This window comes from Pan paniscus, chromosome 7, assembly GCF_029289425.2.
Source record: "Pan paniscus chromosome 7, NHGRI_mPanPan1-v2.0_pri, whole genome shotgun sequence".
NCBI lineage: Eukaryota > Metazoa > Chordata > Mammalia > Primates > Hominidae > Pan > Pan paniscus.
In genome coordinates, this window is record NC_073256.2 from 53,348,475 (window position 1) to 53,368,400 (window position 19,926).

Genomic DNA, 19,926 nt, shown 5'->3' on the forward strand with positions numbered 1-19,926 from the left:
GGTGACATTTTTAAATTCAGTTGTCTAGCCAACAGCAAGGCTAAGAAAAGCCCCCGTGTCAGTCAAAATTCACTGCTTCAAGATCACTTAGTGCCTGCTTGGCAGAAAGAAGCTCAGAACCTTACATCTGAACTCAGCTAAACCTCATGTGTTTCCTCTGCAGTGACTTCTGCATCTGCCACCAGGTAATTCCTGAAAAGTCCATTAACATCCATAGGAAGGGGCATTACATTTTTTTCAAGCACTCTATTATGAGTATTGGTATTATATCATATTTATGCCTTCTCTTGCCAAGTGTATTAAATTTGGCACATTTACTGTACATTTTTATTCCTTCTCTAGATCTGATTGAAACAGAGGGGTTTTCTATAATTAGTTTATGTATTAGAATTTATGTACCATTCTGGAACTACCCACAGACCTATCGGTGTTACAGGTAGAGTATAAATGCTAGCCGTCATCATGATAAAACTCCAAGAAACACTTAGGCAACGTAAAGTTATAATTTGAAGAGTTTATAGAAGAATCAAAAATAATTCAAATCATGAAAGATTCCACTATTAGCAGCCTCTGGGATGGTCTCAGTAACACATAATGCTTTGTATATTTCTATCCTAGCTGTCCTTCTACATAACTCTATTTCAACAGGCAAAAGCAATTAAAGTTAGTATTTTGGAACTTAGTTAATCTTCTTTGCCATTCGTCCCTCTTGTCTTCACACTACATCCAATATGTCATTAGCACACACCACTCAATGCCCTGGCCTTGAGCAAGCCTCAGCAGAGCTGAAGAGAGAGAAAGAATTTCTAGGAGGGAGGGCCACCTACCAACAGAGTGTGAAGGACTTTGCACCAAGACGCAAGGATCCCAGAGACTGCCTGTGCTTTCTGGCATTTGAAGGTGTGTATAGTAGCAACTTAGCCACAAACACAAGTGTGCATTCTCTAATAAGAGCCATGATCATCAAAGAAGTAGAAAGCTGGCCCTTGGTTAAAGGAGGGGGCTTTATGAGATGCTAAAACAGACTGCTTTCAGCTCTTTATAAATGCTGAAAGCCTCGGCAGGGCCAGATGGAAAGAAATTACTCTTGTGGCTATATCAGGGCTTTTTCTCATGTTTATGGAATAATATGTTGCACATGCAAACAGAAATAGGCTTCTACAGCAGGAACCCTGTAACGCTGACATGGGTGTTGGAGGCGAGAACTATTTTTGTTGTTGTTGTTGTTGTTTTTTGAGACGGAGTCTCGCTCTGTCGCCCAGGCTGGAGTGCAGTGGCGCAATCTCGGCTCACTGCAAGCTCCGCCTCCGGGGTTCACGCCATTCTACCTCAGCCTTTCCGAGTAGCTGGGACTACAGGAGCCCTCCACCACGCCTGGCTAATTTTTTGTATTTTTAGTAGAGACGGGGTTTCACCATGCTCTCCATCTCCTCACCTCGTGATCCACCCGCCTCGGCCTTCCAAAGTGCTGGGATTACAAGCATGAGCCACCGCGCCCGGCATTTTTTTTTTTTTTTTTTTTTTTGAGGCGGAGTCTCGCTCTGTAGCCCAGGCTGGAGCGCAGTGGCGCGATCTCGGCTCACTGCAAGCTCCGCCTCCCGGGTTCGCGCCATTCTCCTGCCTCAGCCTCCGGAGTAGCTGGGACTACAGGCGCCCGCCACCACGCCAGCTAATTTTTTGTATTTTTAATAGAGACGGGGTTTCACGGTGTTAGCCAGGATGGTCTCGATCTCCTGACCTCGTGATCCGCCCGTCTCGGCCTCCCAAAGTGCTGGGATTCCAGGCGTGAGCCACCGTGCCCCGGCCGGAGGCGAGAACTATTTTACTTGGTTTAACTTACCTGAGCGCCAGAATCTTGACTGTAATAGGTATGTTCTAACAAGCCAAACTAGCTACATATTTAATTCCTAGAGAGAGTGATCTTGTTTTCACATTATTCTCAAGTGATGTCAAGTATACAAATCTTAAATGCGCAGCTTGGTTCATTTTTCCATATGTATACTGCCATTCTTAAAAATACATATTTTCTTAAGCCCCAATGTGTCTCTAGCTCCTCTTTCTGGAGGGATTCTTTACTGTATGATTGCATAAAGTTGATCTTTTTTGATTAATAATCTCACATTCAAAAATGGTATCTAGAAAGAATAATAAAAAGTAAATATAACCCTGATCTTTTAAAAATTTTGTTTGTTTTAAGTCACTCTACAGATCCTTGTTACCAGGAAACCTCTTAGCCACTCAATTAGGGTTACAAAGGGAAGCATAGTCTGAATTCTCGTCTATCATTCACATTTAATACACACACACGTGTATATATATATGTGTGTGTGTGTGTGTGTGTATATATATATATATGAAGAGATCATATATATATGAAGAGATCATAACCACTATGGGAAAGACTAGTGAAGGGTGAGTATGCAGGGACACACACACACATATATGTGTGTGTGTATGAAATGTGAATAGATAGAGATTGATTTCTTGTAAGGAAAGTGCATAGTTTCAGATAGGGGCCGATATATATATATATATATATATATATATATAGGTAAAGGCCTATATATATATATATATATAGGTAAAGGCCTATATATATATATATATATATAGGTAAAGGCCTATATGTATATAGGTGTGTATATATATATCAGCCGATATATATATCGGCCTTTTTTTTTTTTATTTAAGTTTTAGGGTACATGTGCACAACGTGCAGGTTTGTTACATATGTATACATGCGCCATGTTGGTGTGCTGCACCCATCAACTCGTCATTTACATTAGGTATATCTCCTAATGCTTTGCCTCCCCGTCCGGCCACCCCATGACAGGCCCCAGTGTATGATGTTCCCCTTCATGTGTCCAAGTATTCTCATTGATCAATTCCCACCTATGAGCGAGAACATGTGGTGTTTGGTTTTTTGTCCTTGGGATAATTTGCTGACCTCTGTACCAGTGAGTCAGTTTCTTGAATCAAGGTCTCTCCCAGTGAGTTTTTTTGCATTGGCTCAAGATGAATTTCTTAAGTTCCAAGCCTTTTTTCAGTTGATTTGAGTGAAAGGAGTTAGTTTCTTTAATATAACCCCCAAAATACTGGAAATGGCCATGGAGTGTTGTATCTCTCTCCCCCATAACGTGAATAAGCAGTGTCTTTTTTGTGTTCCCTATGACAGTAACATTCTGTCTGTAGGATCAACATAATCAATGCCTCCTGAGGTGATGAGTGGTATTTTATCCTCTTTTGGCAGGTAGCACTCTTCCTGCATGGACCCTCCATCTTCAGAGTGCTGTAAGATTCCATGTGTGATCACATTAAATCCACTCCACCCATCCCACAGCAATAACTTCTAATGATAAGCTGGTTATTTGATGTCAAATACCTTGTGAACTCATGAGGCAAAGACGACTATAACTCATTTAACTGGAGTTTTGTATTTCACCAGGTAACTCACCATACATTAATTCACACAATTTTCCTGTGAATAAAGTATTCTCGGTAGCTTCATTTAATACATGAGCTGTAGGAGACTTCAGAAAGTTAAGGAATTCTGCCAACACAAGACAGAGCTAGGTCTGAAGTATTCTAATTCCAAACCCTATTCACATTTCATACATAAATATGCTACTCTATCTCCATCCAGGATAAATTTTGGAGATGTTGAATCTAGCTGGATGAAATCAGTCTGCTATCTTTATTTCTGTTGGTTGTTGGTAGATATGTTGTGCTGTTGTTTGTTTTCATTTACCTGAGGTTAAAAAGCATGGAACAAAGTTTTCAGCTAAACCAGTAAGTTTCAGAGGTTTAAGGAGAAGCAACAATACATGTAAAAACTCCATGTGACACTGGTCTTTCTGCCCTTGTATTGAAAGTGTCTTACTGAATCACAAAGCTGACATATTAGCCTCTTACTTAGTGCTGCTGTTATCCTCTCATCTTTAACAGACAAAATTAAAAACTCATAACTAAGCTGAAAGGAGCTTCATGCTCTAACACCTCTCCAGATTCATCTATCCTCTTAATGCACCCACATACATTCTCTCAAAAACTACTTTAGTCAACCTGATCTTCTTCATTTTTTTTTCTCCAGCCCCGAGACAAGAGTCTTTCTGTGTCGCCCAGGCAGGAGTGCAGTGGCGTGATCTCAGCTCACTGCAACCTCCACCTCCTGAGTTCAAGCAATTCTCCTACCTCAGCCTCCCGAGTAGCTGGGATTACAGGCGTGTGCCACCACGCCTGGCTAATTTTTATATATTTAGTAGACATGGGGTTTCACCATGTTGGCCAGGCTGGTCTCGAACTCCTGACCTCGTGATCCGCCCGCCTTGGCCTCCCAAAGTGCTGGGGGGTTACAGGCATGAGCCACTGCACCCGGCCAACCTGATCTTCTTTTACTTCCTCAGACAGTATGTTCTTTCTCGTTTCCAGGCCACTACGCACACACTTTTCTCTACCCTGTTCATTTCCCTCTACTCTTTGCTTAGTAGGCTTTATCACATCTTAGCTTACAAGGCCTTCCTTTGAGAAATTCTCCCTTCTGATTGGTTGTTTTTGGCTTGTCTAATCATTCCTAGCACATACTAGGCTCTAAGTAAATTTTTGATAAATAAAAGAAAATTGGCAGGTATAGAATGACATGGGAAAGAGAAGTGCAGATAATAAGTCTGGATGTTTTTTTAAATTATTTTTAGAAAGAAGGAATGCTAAGATTGAGAACTTAGCCGACGTAAAAAAGCTTTTTATAGTTTTCATTCTGCTTTTTCAGCTATTTTCTCCCTCTGAGGACCACCCTCTGAACTCCAATAAATCAATACAGTGTCTCATTTCCTCACTATTCAACAAAAGATATGCTATGCATTCCTGTACTTGGCACTGATCTAGAGGTTGGGGATACAGCAGTGAACAAGACAGATGAAACGCACCCCATCATGGAGCTTAGACATGGGGAAAAGGAGAGACAATGACCAAGTGCATAATTTCAGATAGGGGTAAATGTTATGAAATAAAGCAGTGAGGGCAAGAAAATATGATTGATATGGAGTCACTTGGGTCACTTTTAACAAGGAGATTAAAGAAGGCCCTTCTGAGGAGGGGCCAACTGATCAAAGACTTGAATCATGTAAGAGCATGAGCCATGCAAATATTTGGAAGAAAGCATTCCAGGAATAGGGAACAGCAAAAGGAAAAGCTGTGAGAGAAGAATAAGTTGTATGGGTGCATCAGAGTGCTATGAGAAACAGAGCAATATTATAAATAGGTTTTATGTATAATAATATATATAAAACCTATGTATAATTGTGTTCTATTTACATATTGCACGCGCTCTCTCTCTCTCTCTCTCTATATATATATATACAATGGTGCAAGCCAATTCCTTGAAAGAAATCAATTGCTCTCTCTATCATTCACATTTAATACACACACACATGTGTATATATATGTGTGTGTGTGTGTGTGTGTATATATATATATATATATATATATATATATGAAGAGATCATAACCACTATGGGAAAGACTAGTGAAGGGTGAGTATGCAGGGACACACACATACTTATATGTGTGTGTGTATGAAATGTGAATAGATAGAGATTGATTTCTTGTAAGGAATTGGCTTACACCATTGTACATATATATATATAGAGAGAGAGAGAGAGAGAGAGAGCACAATATGTAAATAGAATATTTTACATAGGTTATGTATATATATAATTATACATAAAACCTATGTATAATATTGCTCTGTTTCTCATAGCCCTCTGATTATTAGTTTATATATATATAGAGAGAGAGACACAGAGAGAGAGAGAGAGAGAGAGATTGATTTCTTGCAAGGAATTGGCTTGTACCATTGTACATATGTATATATATATAGAGAGAGAGTGCAATATGTAAATAGAATAATATTTTACATAGGTTTTATGTATATATAATTACACGTAAAACCTATGTATAATTTTGCTCTGTTTCTCATAGCACTCTGATTATTACTTTATATATATGTGTATATATATTTGTGTGTGTATATATATGTGTATATATGTGTGTATATATGTGTATATACGTGTGTATATATGTGTATATACGTGTGTATATATGTGTATATATGTGTGTATATATAGTGTATATATACATATGTGTGTATATATAGTGTATATATACATATGTGTGTATATATAGTGTATATATACATGTGTGTATATATAGTGTATATATACATGTGTGTATATATAGTGTACATATACATGTGTGTGTATATATAGTGTACATATACATGTGTGTGTATATATAGTGTACATATACATGTGTGTGTATATATAGTGTACATATACATATGTGTGTATATATATAGTGTATATATACATATGTGTGTATATATAGTGTATATATACATATGTGTATATATATAGTGTATATATACGTGTGTGTATATATATAGTGTATATATACGTGTGTGTGTGTATATATATATGTGTGTGTATATATAGAGAGAGAGAGAGCGAGAGATTGATTTATTCCAAGGAATTGGCTTGCATTAGGGCCTGGGTAGGTGAGCCTGGAATCTGTAAGAAAGACCATCAGGAAACTCTTTGGTGGGAGCTGACTGCAGTTTACAAGTAGAATTTCCTCTTCTTACAGAAACCTCAGCTCTGCCCTTAAAGTGTTTCATCTGATTGAATGAGGCCCACACAGATTATCAAGGCTAATACCCCTTACTTAAACCCAACTGATTGTAGATGTTAATCACATCTACAAAATACATTCACAACAACACCTGAAATGTTGTTTGAGTAAATGTGTGAAAACTATAGCCTGGCCAAGTTGTCATACAAAATCACAATGGGATGACGTATACCAGGAAGAACAGTAAAAGGACCTATAATGTCGGTGAAGCAAGCCAGGAAGAATCATGAGATGAGATAGAAAAGGTGTATAGGGGCAAGATTGTGCACTGCCTTGAAGGCTATGGTAGGGAGTTCATATATTGGGAAAATGTTGGATTTCAAGTAGGAGGTTTCATAGTCTATTAAATGTTAAATTTTTAGGCCAAGAGCAGTGGCTCATGCCTGTAATCCCAGCACTTTGAGAGGCTGAGGCAAAAAGATCACTTGAGGACAGGAGTTCGAGACCAGCCTGGCCAACATGGAGAAATCCCATCTCTACTAAAAATGCAAAAATTAGCCAGGTGTGGTGGTGTGTGCCTGTATCTCAGCTACTCAGAACGCTGAAGCAGGAGAATCGCATGAACCCGGAAGGTGGAAGTTGCAGTGAGCCAAGATTGCACCACTGCACTCCAGCCTGGGTGATAGAATGAGACTCTGTCTCAAAAAAAAAAAAAAAAATAGATTTTAAAAAGATTGTTGTGGCTGTAATGAGAAAAATAGCTTCTGACAGACAAAGTACTTAGAAGACTATTGCTTTGGTCTATGGTACAAATGTGGATGGTTTGGATTAGGGTGGTAGAGATGGAGGTAGGAGTATATTATTTCCAGGATATAATTTGAAGGTAGAGACAACAAGATTTACTGATAGATTTGGTGTGCTAAGTAAAGAGGAAAAATAAAGAAGCAAGGATGAAGTCCAGATTTTGGGGCCCAAGTAATTAGAATGAAGAGATCATAACCAATACAGGAAAGACTAGTGAAGGACGAGTATGCAGGGACATCAGAGGCTGAATTTTTGATATATTAATTTGAGATGCCTTTTAAGCACCCAGCTAGTGATGTTAAGTTGGTAGTTTGGTATATGAATATGAAGTTTAGGAAGGTGGTGGTTGGAAGTGAATTTAGGATTATCGGCAAATTCTAAGCCATGAGACTCTCAAAGAATAGAAGGAGAACCTAGCAAAGGAGGCTGCTAAGGAACAAAGAAGGAGAGAGAAGAGTCAGGAGAGTATGCGTCCAGGAAGCTAAGTGGAGAAATGGTCCATGAAGGAATAACAAACTGTACAAACACCAAGACATTAATAGATTCCTAAACTAGCTGACAACTGTTATGACTCAGACTAAAACAGCTCAAAAGTGTGATAGGCCATGAAAAAACTGGGGTAGGCTGAAGACCTTTAGTGGGTATATCCTTCACACCAAAACTTCCCTTTCATCACTATGTCCATTGCTATTACTTTTCCCTAGCTTGTCTCTTCCCTGCCTAAAACCTCTATTCTTCTTTAAACACTATAAAAATAATAAATAAAATTCAGCTGGGTGCCGTGGCTCATGCCTGTAATCCCAGCACTTTGAGAGGCCACTGGAGGATTGCTTAAGCCCAGGAGTTTGAGATTAGTTTGGGTAACATAGAGAGACCCCCATCTCTACAAAAAATTTTAAAAATTAGCCAGGTGTGGTGGTGTGTACCTGTAGTCCTAGGTATGATTGAGGTGGGAGGATCACTTGAGCCCAGGAAATCAAGGCTGCAGTGAGCTATGATTGTACCATTGCACTTCAGCCTGATATATAGATAGATGATAGATAGATAGATAGATAGATAGATAGATAGATAGATAGATACATACATACATACATAGAGATATCTACAAGTGGAAAATCCCTTTAAGCTCTATCAGGAAATCAGGCATCTACTCAATTTGTTATTAACTCTACCTCTATCTATGATTTTTATGTATGGAAGAGAAAGCTGGGGAAGCCTGAAATCTGGGCAGATTGAGAATGGACCCATTGATGGTGGTAAGCAAGAAGAATAGAAATGCATGTTGTTATGGGGTGGATAGTGTGAGACACAAGGCAAACTACATAGAAAAGGTATGTTAAATGTATGTAAGCAGCACGCAAACATAAATCAATGTTGTAATTCTACTACAGTGAGCTCTGCGGCAGATTCTCACCTCCTTGACACAGGGCTACCTAATGATCATATTTACAATGTCTTATATAGTACTTGGCACACTCTATGGTCTCAATGTTTTTCAAATAAATTAGTATAGGCTTTGGCATGGTAAGAAGCACACCGTTTGAGAGCTGCAAGGCCTCTTACAGATGATCTGGTACAACTCCTTTCTTTTATAGTTACAGAAAATTGGTCTTAGAGAAATGACATAATTTGTGCAATGTCATCTAGTAATATTGAAAGAAGACAAACTTTATAAGATTTGACTACAGAAATGGCTTAGTTATTCAACAACAAGTATTTGTGGAAATTAATTATGACATCTGACACCTGAAAAAATGCCTCTTAAAATTTTGAATTGATTAAAAACAATAAACCAGATTGTATAACCTGACTTTCAGATCCAAGACTGAGGCAGTTTGAATTGAAAGAGGCCCACAGGAAATAGTTTTCTGATAAAAAATAAAGATGGGGAAGGGGATTGATTTCTTAAAACTTTAGATTATTAGAAATGAGAATATGATAGAAAAGCCAAAGAGATAGAGGGAAAGAAAAGGTTTTTTTTTTTTTTTTTCAGCAGTAGTGATTCAAGACAGTGTGAGCTGAGGCCTTTGTCAAAAGTTCCAAAACATTTTTTCCATGTATATGTATATACCTATTATATCTGTCCCTGAGATATGAGCTATGTGTTGTTATTCAGACTATTAACCTTTTAAACTTCAGGGTCTTCCTCTGGAAAGCTGGAAAAAAATAATGGTATCCACTGGTGAGGACTGAATGTGATAATCTAGGCGAAGTACTTTATTTCTGCAGAACTCACTCTAGGTAACATTGTAAACAGCAATAAGCAAAAAGTAGCTGGCTGCAGTGGGAAGAATATGGGCATAGACCCTGGCATCTTACAACCTGGGTTCCCATGCTATCTCTGCTTCTCCAAATAACTGTACATGTGTCATGTTCAGTCTTTGAAGTTCAGTTTTTCATATGAAATATGGGTATGGTAATAACTAAATCCCAGGTTTTCTGCAGGAATTGATAAAATATATGTAAAATAAACTAGCATTTAGTTATTCTTTATGTCTGTTGTCTCCTCTGTCACCCCATTTGTGTCCCTCCCTGATCCTCCTAGCCCCCTTTGTCCTGGCGGATCACCCATGCCTTATTCCCAAATGGCCTGCCCCTTAAGAGATCATTCAAAAGCTCCTCAAATATATGGGCTAAAAACACTCTAATATGTTATTTCTCCCCTCAGATTCGCATTTTAATGGCAATCCTTGAAAACCTAAAAGCCTTAGAAACCAGAAGAAATCAATGTTTAATGATGGAACTTGAAACATTATGACAAAGGAGAAGGAGCTGAAAGGAATTTTTAGACATCACTGAGTGCAACCAATTCATCTTCTGCATGAGCAAACATAGAAGGAGAGAGAGAAATGACAAGTGTCACACTACAGCCCCAGGTCAGTAACTCAGGCAGAGATTCAGGTTATCAGACTCATAACAGGATGCTCTGCCTAACATGCCATTTGTTTTGAGGGAAGACTCAGCAGTAGCTACCTTACTATCAGCAGCCAAGATTTGCTGTCCTTTCTACCCAATGCTCATATCCAATAGCAGCTGGATCATCTCCTGAGCCCAGCATTCTGCTGACCCTCTCATCCTAGAGAGCAGTATACTAAATTGATATTTAGCACCTAAAAATAGCAAGGACACTGGCAATGCCTTACTAGGAGAATACTCACTAATCAATTACTATCAAACAGTTATGCCTTCTTCTGGGGCCATCCTGTTGCAAGAAGGGATTAATTGGTTTTATTTATTTATTTATTTTTGAGATGGAGTCTTGCTGTGTCACCCAGGCTGAAGTGCAGTGGTGCAATCTCAGCTCACTTCAACATCCCCCTCCCAGGTTCAAGCGATTCTCCTGCCTCAGCCTCCCGAGTAGCTGGGATTACAGGCACATGCCACCATGCCTGGCTAATTTTGTATTTTTAGTAGAGATGGGGTTTCACTATGTTGACCAGGCTGGTCTCGAACTTCTGACCTCAGATGATCCTCCTGCCTCGGCCTCCCAAAGTGCTGGGATTACAGGCGTGAGCCACCACACCCGGCCCAGCTTTATTTTTATTTTACCCCATTCTGAAGAAGCAGCCAAGCTTTAAAAGCAAATATTTTTGAAAAGGAAAAAAGAGACATGACAAGTGTCTACTATGTTTTTTCCCCATCCCAAGTTAGCTCAGAGGTTGGAAAAGACTGTCTTCACTCTAATTATAGGCCTTATGTTAACTTAGAAATGTGGACTTTAGTTTCTAATGGTGAGAGAGAAAATAAAAGATGCCAGGAACCTGCTGGGTTCTGTGGCATGTGTTTGTAATCTCAGATATTTGGGAGGTTCAGGTAGGAGGGTGGAAGGCTGAGGTGGTAGGATGTCTTGAGGTCAAGAGTTACCAGTCTGGGCAACATAGTGACCTCCTCTGTACAAAGTAGAAAACATTAGCTGGGCTGTAATCCAGCTACTCAGAAGGTTGAGCCCAGGAGTTCGAGGCTGCAGTGAGGTATCATTGCTCCACTGCACTTTAGCCAGAGTGACAGAGCAAGATAAAAATTTTTTAAATGCCAAGAACCTAGAAATCACCTGTATTTTGGAGGGCTTATTTAGAAAACTATGGAATGTATATGGCACATATAACCTACAAAATGATATAATTTTGCCTGAGTTAAACCTCTTCTTTCAAGTCATATAGCTGCCCTTCAGCCCTGACCCTCAATTTGTCATCTCTCAGACCTTGATTTTTGTAAAGCTTTAGGTATTTGGCAATATCAGTTTGGTCCTCCTTCAAACAACTAAGAAAGCCATTCTGGGTAACCAATTCTTTTGTAAAGGACCAATTCCAAACAAAGGAAGGGGGAGAGGCAAAAAGATGAGGTAAGATAATGAATTATTTTAAATTATAAGGCCAAGAATGGGAGATGGGACATAGGAGGGTATCATAGAAACAGTAAAAGGAAAGTGGGAAGATCATATTTCAAAGACATAAAAATGTGTAAAGATGATGAGAGAAACTGTAATAAAATTGTCAAAGGAAGATCAGAGACAAGGCAAGCTAAGCGAGTTAAATAAAAAATAGAATTTGCATAAGAAGGGATTTAAAAGACTTGAAAAAATACAAAGTAAAAGATCTAATAAAGATTATTGGAAAACAAATGAACATGGCAACAAGGTTCTGCAAAGAATAATGAATGCATTAGAGATTATAAAAGTACTGTGAGAAAAACATCAGAGAGAAACTGCGTGGTGAATTAAAAAAAAAAAATCAGAGGAACCAAGAAGATGAAGACAAAAAGGATAAAAGTGTTGAGGAAGTGACAGATATTAAGACAATACACAGATGGCATGAGAGCACTACTCAGCATAGAAGAGCAAAAGTGGGTGATGGGTGTAAGGAAAATGTAAACTGCAAATAGGCTGAGTTTTTATTTTGTTTTTAAATCTACTGCAAAAGCATTTGATATTGCTTGAATGAGCATCAACAGGATGATAAAAGTAGTCTTAAACTGTGATTAAGAGTTATTTATACATAAAAGCAGCTTTTGCAGTATTAGAAAAGTTATGTTAGGGACCCTTATATCACCATAAATATCCAACGAGATGATTCTGCCTGCATTCACAATTTAGCTACGTTATCAACCTCCCTGAAGAGGATCAAAAGAAAATGGTTGTGAACTTTTTCTTTACACATATGACATGAGTTTTAGGACATTTTAAAGAACAGGACTGAGTTCTAAGTATATTACTATCAAAAACATGGTAGCACGTTCTCTTCTACACCACCCTTCCTCCAACTCCAAGACCCAAGCACAATTGTAAAGTCTGAAGAATTGCCTGCTCCACAATGCTCAGACATCCCTGTCTCATGTACCATGAGCGTTGACACCTATTTATCCAGGGTCTTTCTCTGGTATCCTTTACTTTGGACAATGCCCACATCAGTGCAGCATATCAGACGTCAAAATTGTAGGCCATTGCTTCCAGACAGAACGTGAATTCTCTCTTCAATTAACAGTGGATGGAGAACTCTCTCGATTCCACCATCTGATGGCCTTCTCATTGTATTTTAAGAATCTTCTAAGTTTATAGTATTATGGAATTCTAGATTGGAAAGAGACTGGGAATATCAAATAATCCACACTATTATTTCACAGATGTGGAGAGATCAAGGCCAACAGTGGTGAAGTGACTTTCTTAATCCAAAAGGTGACACTCATTTATCAGAACCTCTCCTGGGTGCCCTATGGGAAAAATATATTTGATTTAGATAGATCATACAAAAAAAACGCTTAAAACTGTCATAGGAGAGTAAAGGAATTGACATAAAAATTAAGCAGATATAGAATATTTGGCTTATGGAAAATCAAACATTTCATTGCACTAAGCAAGTAGCTCCCAAACTTTCTTGATCTTCAGTGCTCACAATGTCTCAATAATTTTTTATAGCATACTTGGGCAAAAATAAAGACCTAACAGTTCGGTTTATTAAAGTAAATCCAAATACCTTAGCAAGTATTTATGTCTTAACAACTTATTAGCACTCCGAAAATATAATACACATAAAATAAAAATATATTCTTATTTCATTCTTATCCCTAAAACTGTAGTCACCTCTTATCCACAGTTACACTTTCTGCAGTTTCAATTAATGCCCTCAGCTGTGATCTGAAAACATTACAGTATTTTGAGAGAAAGAGGAGAAAACATTCACATAATTTGCATTACAGTATGTTGTTATAATTGTTCTAACTTATCATTAGTTACTGTTTCTAATCTCTTACTGTGCCTAACTTACAAATCAAACTTTATTAGAGATATGTATGTATAGGAAAAAACACAGTATGTATATGGTTTCATACTGTCCGCGGTTTCAGGCATCCATCGGGGGTCTTGAAATGTATTTCCTATGGATAAGGGGGTACTAGTCTATTTGGGGTTGGCATGTGAGCACTGTTAGGCACTGCACGACTTCTCAAACCTTAGAGTCAAATTGCATACAGCCATCTTCATTTCCTGTTCCACCCCAATTTTCATCCCATATTTGCTTTTTATCAAACCTGCTACAAACTAAACTTCACAAAGATATGTCATTGAAAGGAAGGTGCCATGACATGGTATGGAGTACCTCTGCACAGTGTTCGGGAAATACAGGTCAAAATCTTCGCTTTGATCTTAGAGGAGTATTTCTCTTCCTTAATGGTGACAAAGAGGAAGGGATTAAACCCTAACGACACATCAAAAGTATTTTTCTATTCTATTCTATTCTATTATGCCAAAAAACCCTTTGGGGTCTCTATTTTATAAGTTGCATAAGAATTTCCTAACTAGCCCGCTCAGTTGTCTTTAGAATTGGAGTCAGTCAAGGTCTGAAGCAAAACTTTAAAAATCTCCAACTAGAGTCAAACCATTCAGTGTTTATTCAGGATTTGTTTGTTTTCTTTGTTTTGATGAAATTCCAAAGGAGAAGGCAAAAAAGCACATCCTATAAAATAAAGAACAATTTCAGCTGAATTTCTGTTAATGACCTAATAGGTCTTCATAACATTAGTGGAGTAATTTCCCCTCTCATACCTGATTTGATCTTCACAACAATCATATAAAAGGCAAAGGCATCATTAGTATTTCTATTTTACCTACCATGGTTTTATAAGAATGATAGTAAGTAAGCAGTACATTCATTGATAAATCAAAAGGTTTTATTGAGTACTTTGCCTGTATTCGGCAATATGCCAAAAACTGCAGCATTCAAGAGGAGTATAAAACATGCTTTCACCCCTAAAGAAGACCTTGTACTAACTGTTGAAAGATGGTCTGTATACATTCAAAAATTAATAAGTTTATAGAAAGCAATAGTGACAATAACTTTATAGAACAATTAATGAATGAAACAACCTGGCAGTTGTGCAGTGCTGACAATAAATACAAAGTGAGTTAAACCACAAAGAGACCCATGTGGCTGCAGTGCTCCTGCAGTACTGAGCTTTATGCTCAGTACTAAGGTCACCAGTAAAGAATCTCAAGGACGCTCCAAGTTCACTTACCTGATTTATGTCTGGAATAACTGGGAGGACTCAAATGAAGGTGAAGAGCATGGTTTTTAATTTCAGTTTTTATATTGCTGCAGTCAACAACAATATAGTGTAGTAGACAAAGTTGCTTGTCACTTTATCAATCTTCATATTGCAATCAAGAAGTTCTAACCCTAAGCAAATAGAAGCAAGTAGATGAATTCTTCCCAGTAATCAACTAAAAATATCTTCAGATTTTATTTAATATAACTATAATGGAGGCAGGAAAATGGGCAAATATATTGGAATGATGAATAAAAAGGAATCCCGGAATCGTACCTTATTTCAATGAAACTTATTATATCTTAAAGATCAGGGATGAGTAATATAGAACAGACAATAAACAACTGTAGGGTCACTTTCAGACACAATCTGGGTCGGCCTCCAGGTTGAAAGGAAACAGCACATAACTCAGGTATACTTGAGAGAACACATTTTGGCTCACCACCAAGAGGCTGAATGGTTTAAGGTACAGGTGAAAGGTCTTTACCCCCACAATTAGGTCAACAATACAGTCATGGCAAAAACAAAAAACAACAAAAAACAAACAAACAAAAACCCTTCTCAAATACTCTAAGCTGATTGTCTGCTTCTTCTTGCCACTTAAATGTGATATTTTCCACAGTTAGACACTTTGTGCTCCCTTTCCTCCTCTTATTCTACACTGTCTTCCTTGGCCATATCATACACTCCCACATCTTTAGCTACTACCTAAAATTTAGATTCTAAACAAGAAAGATGCCAACTTTCACCTTTAACCCATACATACTCATCTGAATATTTGACATCTCATTTTATTTTTCTCTTTAAACACCCTTCTTTCTTTCCTTCTTTCCTTCCTTCTTTCCTTCCTTCCTTCCTTCCTTTCTTCTTTCATTTCTTCCTTTTTCCTTCCTTCATCCTACCTTCTCTCTCTTTCTTCCTCTCTTTCTCTCCTTCCTTCCTTCCTTTCCCTCTTATTACCAAGATCTCTCTCTATTCTAGCCTCTTCCTTGCTTTACACTCACAATTTTCCCCCTCACTTCCACCATGGTGGTGCTTATTATTATTATTACTATTTTCATTATAAACTATTAAAATATATGTAATATTCATTCATATATTTAATTATAAATGATTATTTTTGCTAGCAAACAAATATAAAAAAGTAACATTTAGCCACATTTGCTGCATATCTTTTTTACACAAAAATTAAAGTAGCATAGTTTTTATTATTTGATTTTAAATTTGTATTCTAAAATTTTAATATGATTTGGTTATTCCCCTGACAAAAACTGAAAGATAACATCATAAATTCTTTTTTTTTTTTTTTTTTTTTTGAGACGGAGTCTTGTTCTGTCCCCAGGCTGGAGTGCAGTGGCACAATCTCAGCTCACTTCAACCTCTGCTTCCCGGGTTCAAGCAATTCTCCTGCCTCAGCCTCCCGAGTAGCTGGGACTACAGGCACGTGCCACCACGCCCAGCTAATTTTTGTATTTTTAGTAGAGATGGGATGTCACCATGTTGGCCAGGATGGTCTTGATCTCTTGACCTTGTGATCCACCTTCTTCGGCCTCCCGAAGTGCTGGGATTACAGCTGTGAGCCACCGCGCCCGGCCAACATCATAAACTCTTTCACATAACTTACCACCCTATCATGATCTTTCTCCCCTCTACCTCCTCCTCTCTAGCCTCACTTTGGCCCACCTCCAAGGTGCCCTGTCCTCCTACCTACCAAACCGCTAGCAATGCCTTTGCATGGGCTGCTCCTTTTACTGGAAATATTCTTTCCCATGGTATTCAGCTTACCTTTCAAAACTTAACTGACACCTACATAACAAAACAAGTGGTATAAAACATATACACACCAAATCTTTCTACCTCTAAACCTCATCTATATTTGTTTTAACATATCCTAGAGTAAGTTTGTGTGATGAGGATGGAGCAGACGCAAAAGGTCGTCTGGTGCAATGGATACTAAGAAAAGAAGGTACTTGATCCCGTGCGCATATAAAAAAATCAAGCAGGCAAAAAAAATTCACAAAACTCCTGGGACACCCGGGAACCAAGGACAGAGGTTAGGGGGCTGAAGGGAGACAACACCTATAATAATGATCAAGATAACAATCTCTGAGGTCAGACTTTCAGAATTCAATTCTAACTCCACCACTCTCCTGCCAGGTAAGATTAAGCGAGTTATGCATCCTCTGTGCTTTGGTTTTCTCATCTAAAGAGGATACCTCCTGCATATGGTTGTTGTAATGGTTAAATATGATAATCCATATCAAACTGATGGAAAGAAGTTGACACATAGTAAACTTTAAATAAGTATCAGCTAGTATTTTCATTACTCATTACATAGCCAAAGATGAGTAAAACAATGACTTGCTGTGAAACAAGCTAGTCTGATAAAATTCAGATCTTAGACCACAAAAAAAGGAGGAAATCACACAGAAACTTTTTGGAGAAATAGTTTTCAAAATAATATGCTGGAAATAATTTATTATTATAAAATGGTATATGATAGAAAGGGCACCCCATGAATTATTTTTTTTTAAAAGCTGATGTTGGGCGCAGTGCCTCATGCCTGTAATCCCAGCACTTTGGAAGACCAAGGCAGGGGGATTGCTTGAGCAAAGGAGTTCAAGACCAGCCTGGGCAACAAAGTAAGACCTTGTCTCTACAAAAAAGAATATAATTAGCCAGTAATTGAATTGTTTGTAACACAAAGGATAAATGCTTGGAGAGATGGATACCCTGTTCTCCATGATCTGATTATTTCACATCGCATGCCTATATCAAAACATCTCATGTACCCAGTAAATATATACACCTACTGTGTACCCACCAAAATTAGAAATTTAAAAATTTTGAAAAAGTTAGCCAGGCCTAGAGGCACACACCTGTAGTCCCAGCTACTCAAGAGGCTGAAACAGGAGGATAGCTTGAGCTCAGGAGTTTGAGGCTGCTGTGAGCTATGATCAAGCCACTGCATTCCAGCCTGGGCAACAGAGCAAGACCCTGTCTCAAAATATAAAGTAAAAAGTAAAGTAAAGTAAAGTAAAGTAAGGTAAAGTAAAGTAAAGTAGTAAAAAGTAAAGTAAAAAGTAAAGTAAAGTAAAAAGTAAAGTAAAGCAAAGTAAAAAGTAAAGTAGTAAAGTAAAGTAAAAAGTAAAGTAAAATAAAATAAAATAAAATATAAAATAAAATAAAATATAGTTAAATTCAACTTTAAAAAAAAAGAGGTTTTGAAAGACATTTTCTAAAGGAAAAGATAACAGACCTTTAGCTTGGTATTGAAGACACAGTGATAATGAATGAAAGCTATCTGGACAAATTTGTCAACCCCTCTTTGGCTTTCAAACAGGATAAGCTTCAAGATAGATAGATAGATAGATAGATAGATAGATAGATAGATAGATAGATAGATAGATAGATATAGAAGAAACATCGTTAAGGGGAAATTGGAGTCTAAGAGAAGTAAGGAACTGAGCTCAAAGTACTGAGATCCCTAAAATATGAGCAGGAAACTTTGAAAATGCAACTTTATGATTGGGAGAGAATGAAATTGAGATAATGCAATTTCAAGGAGTAGAAAAAGTTAAATTGTTGAAATTATTAAAAGTGAGTGTGATACCCATTCCGCTCCACAGTTTAGAACTCACCAATGAAAGAGTGTTCTGTGAGCATTTAGAGAGGAAAGCGGGATTTACTGAGCTATTTGACTGTATCTGTAGAAGAAGACTGTCTAGGACAAGGGAAGAGAGAGAAACACTCCATCCTGGGCCATAAATTCACTATGGGACACCATCTCTTCAGTGTGATAACCTGGAGGTCATTCAAAATAGAATATCAAAATAGTGGACATGTTCAAAGCAACATTGTAAGAGAAGGAATAGCATAATCAAATTGTTGCTGTTTTGCTATTTTTTACAGTTTATTATTTTTAAAATGTAAATTTCTGTATAATTTCAAATATTAGAACTAAACATTTATGGGAATCAGTGTTAACTCTTCCACCCTTCTTTGTTAAATTTTCATTTTATTTTTAATAGCTTCATTCAGATATAATTAACATGCCATACAACCTACCCATGTAAAGCAGATAGTTCAGTTTTTTTAGTGTACTCACAGAGTTATATCACCATTATCTCAAAAAAATTTAGAACATTTTTATCATATATCTCTTGTTTTGACAGATATCTCATTGAATAAGTAGGTCAGTATGAGAAGTATTGCCATTTTGACAATATGAAATCTATTTTGACAATATGGAGTCTTTCCATCATGAACATGGAATATTTTCTTTATGTATTTAGATCTTCTTTAATTTCTTTAAAAAATATTTTGTAGTTTTCAGAGTAAGTTTGCACTTTTTTCATTAAATTTATCCCTAAGCATTTTATTGTATTGTTTTCTCGATTCCATTTCCAGATTGCTCATTGCATGTGTATAAATATACAATTGATTTTCACATACTGATTTTGTACACCACAATCTTGATGAACTTGCTTATTAGTTCTAATATATTTGTGATGCATTCCTTAAGATTTTTCTGCATACAAGATTTTGTCATCTGATTTTGGGGAGAAAGCATTCAGTCTTTCACCATGAAGTATGATGCTGTCTATGAGTTTTTCTTAGATGACTTTTATCAGGTTGAGGAAGTTCCCTTTAATTTATAATATGTTGAGTGTTTTGATCATAAAATTGTATTACATATTATTAAATTTATTATTGTGTCTATTAAGATGATCATATCATGTCTGTTCTTTATTCTGCTGTTATAGTGTATTACATTAATTTATTTTTGAATGTTAAATCTACTTTGCATTCCAGGGATAAATCCCACTTTGTCAGGGTGAATGATTGTTTTATATGTTTCTGGAATTAGTTTGACTATATTTCCTTGAGTATTTTTTGTGTTCATATTTATAAACAGTGGTGGTCTGTAGCTTTTTTTTCTTTAGATGTTTGTTTTTCTCT

At 37.3% G+C, this 19,926-nt stretch overlaps 1 long non-coding RNA gene across 1 annotated transcript in view; it reads left to right on the forward strand.

Annotated features, from left to right (window-relative positions):
* Positions 1–724: 724 nt before the first annotated feature.
* The window catches only part of LOC130541744 (uncharacterized), an 82,650-nt gene continuing 63,448 nt past the window's right edge, over positions 725–19,926 (forward strand). Inside the window, exons 1-2 of the long non-coding RNA XR_008955841.1 lie at positions 725–900; positions 10,097–10,304. This is a non-coding gene — a long non-coding RNA (uncharacterized LOC130541744). The remainder of the gene's footprint in view (positions 901–10,096; positions 10,305–19,926) is intronic.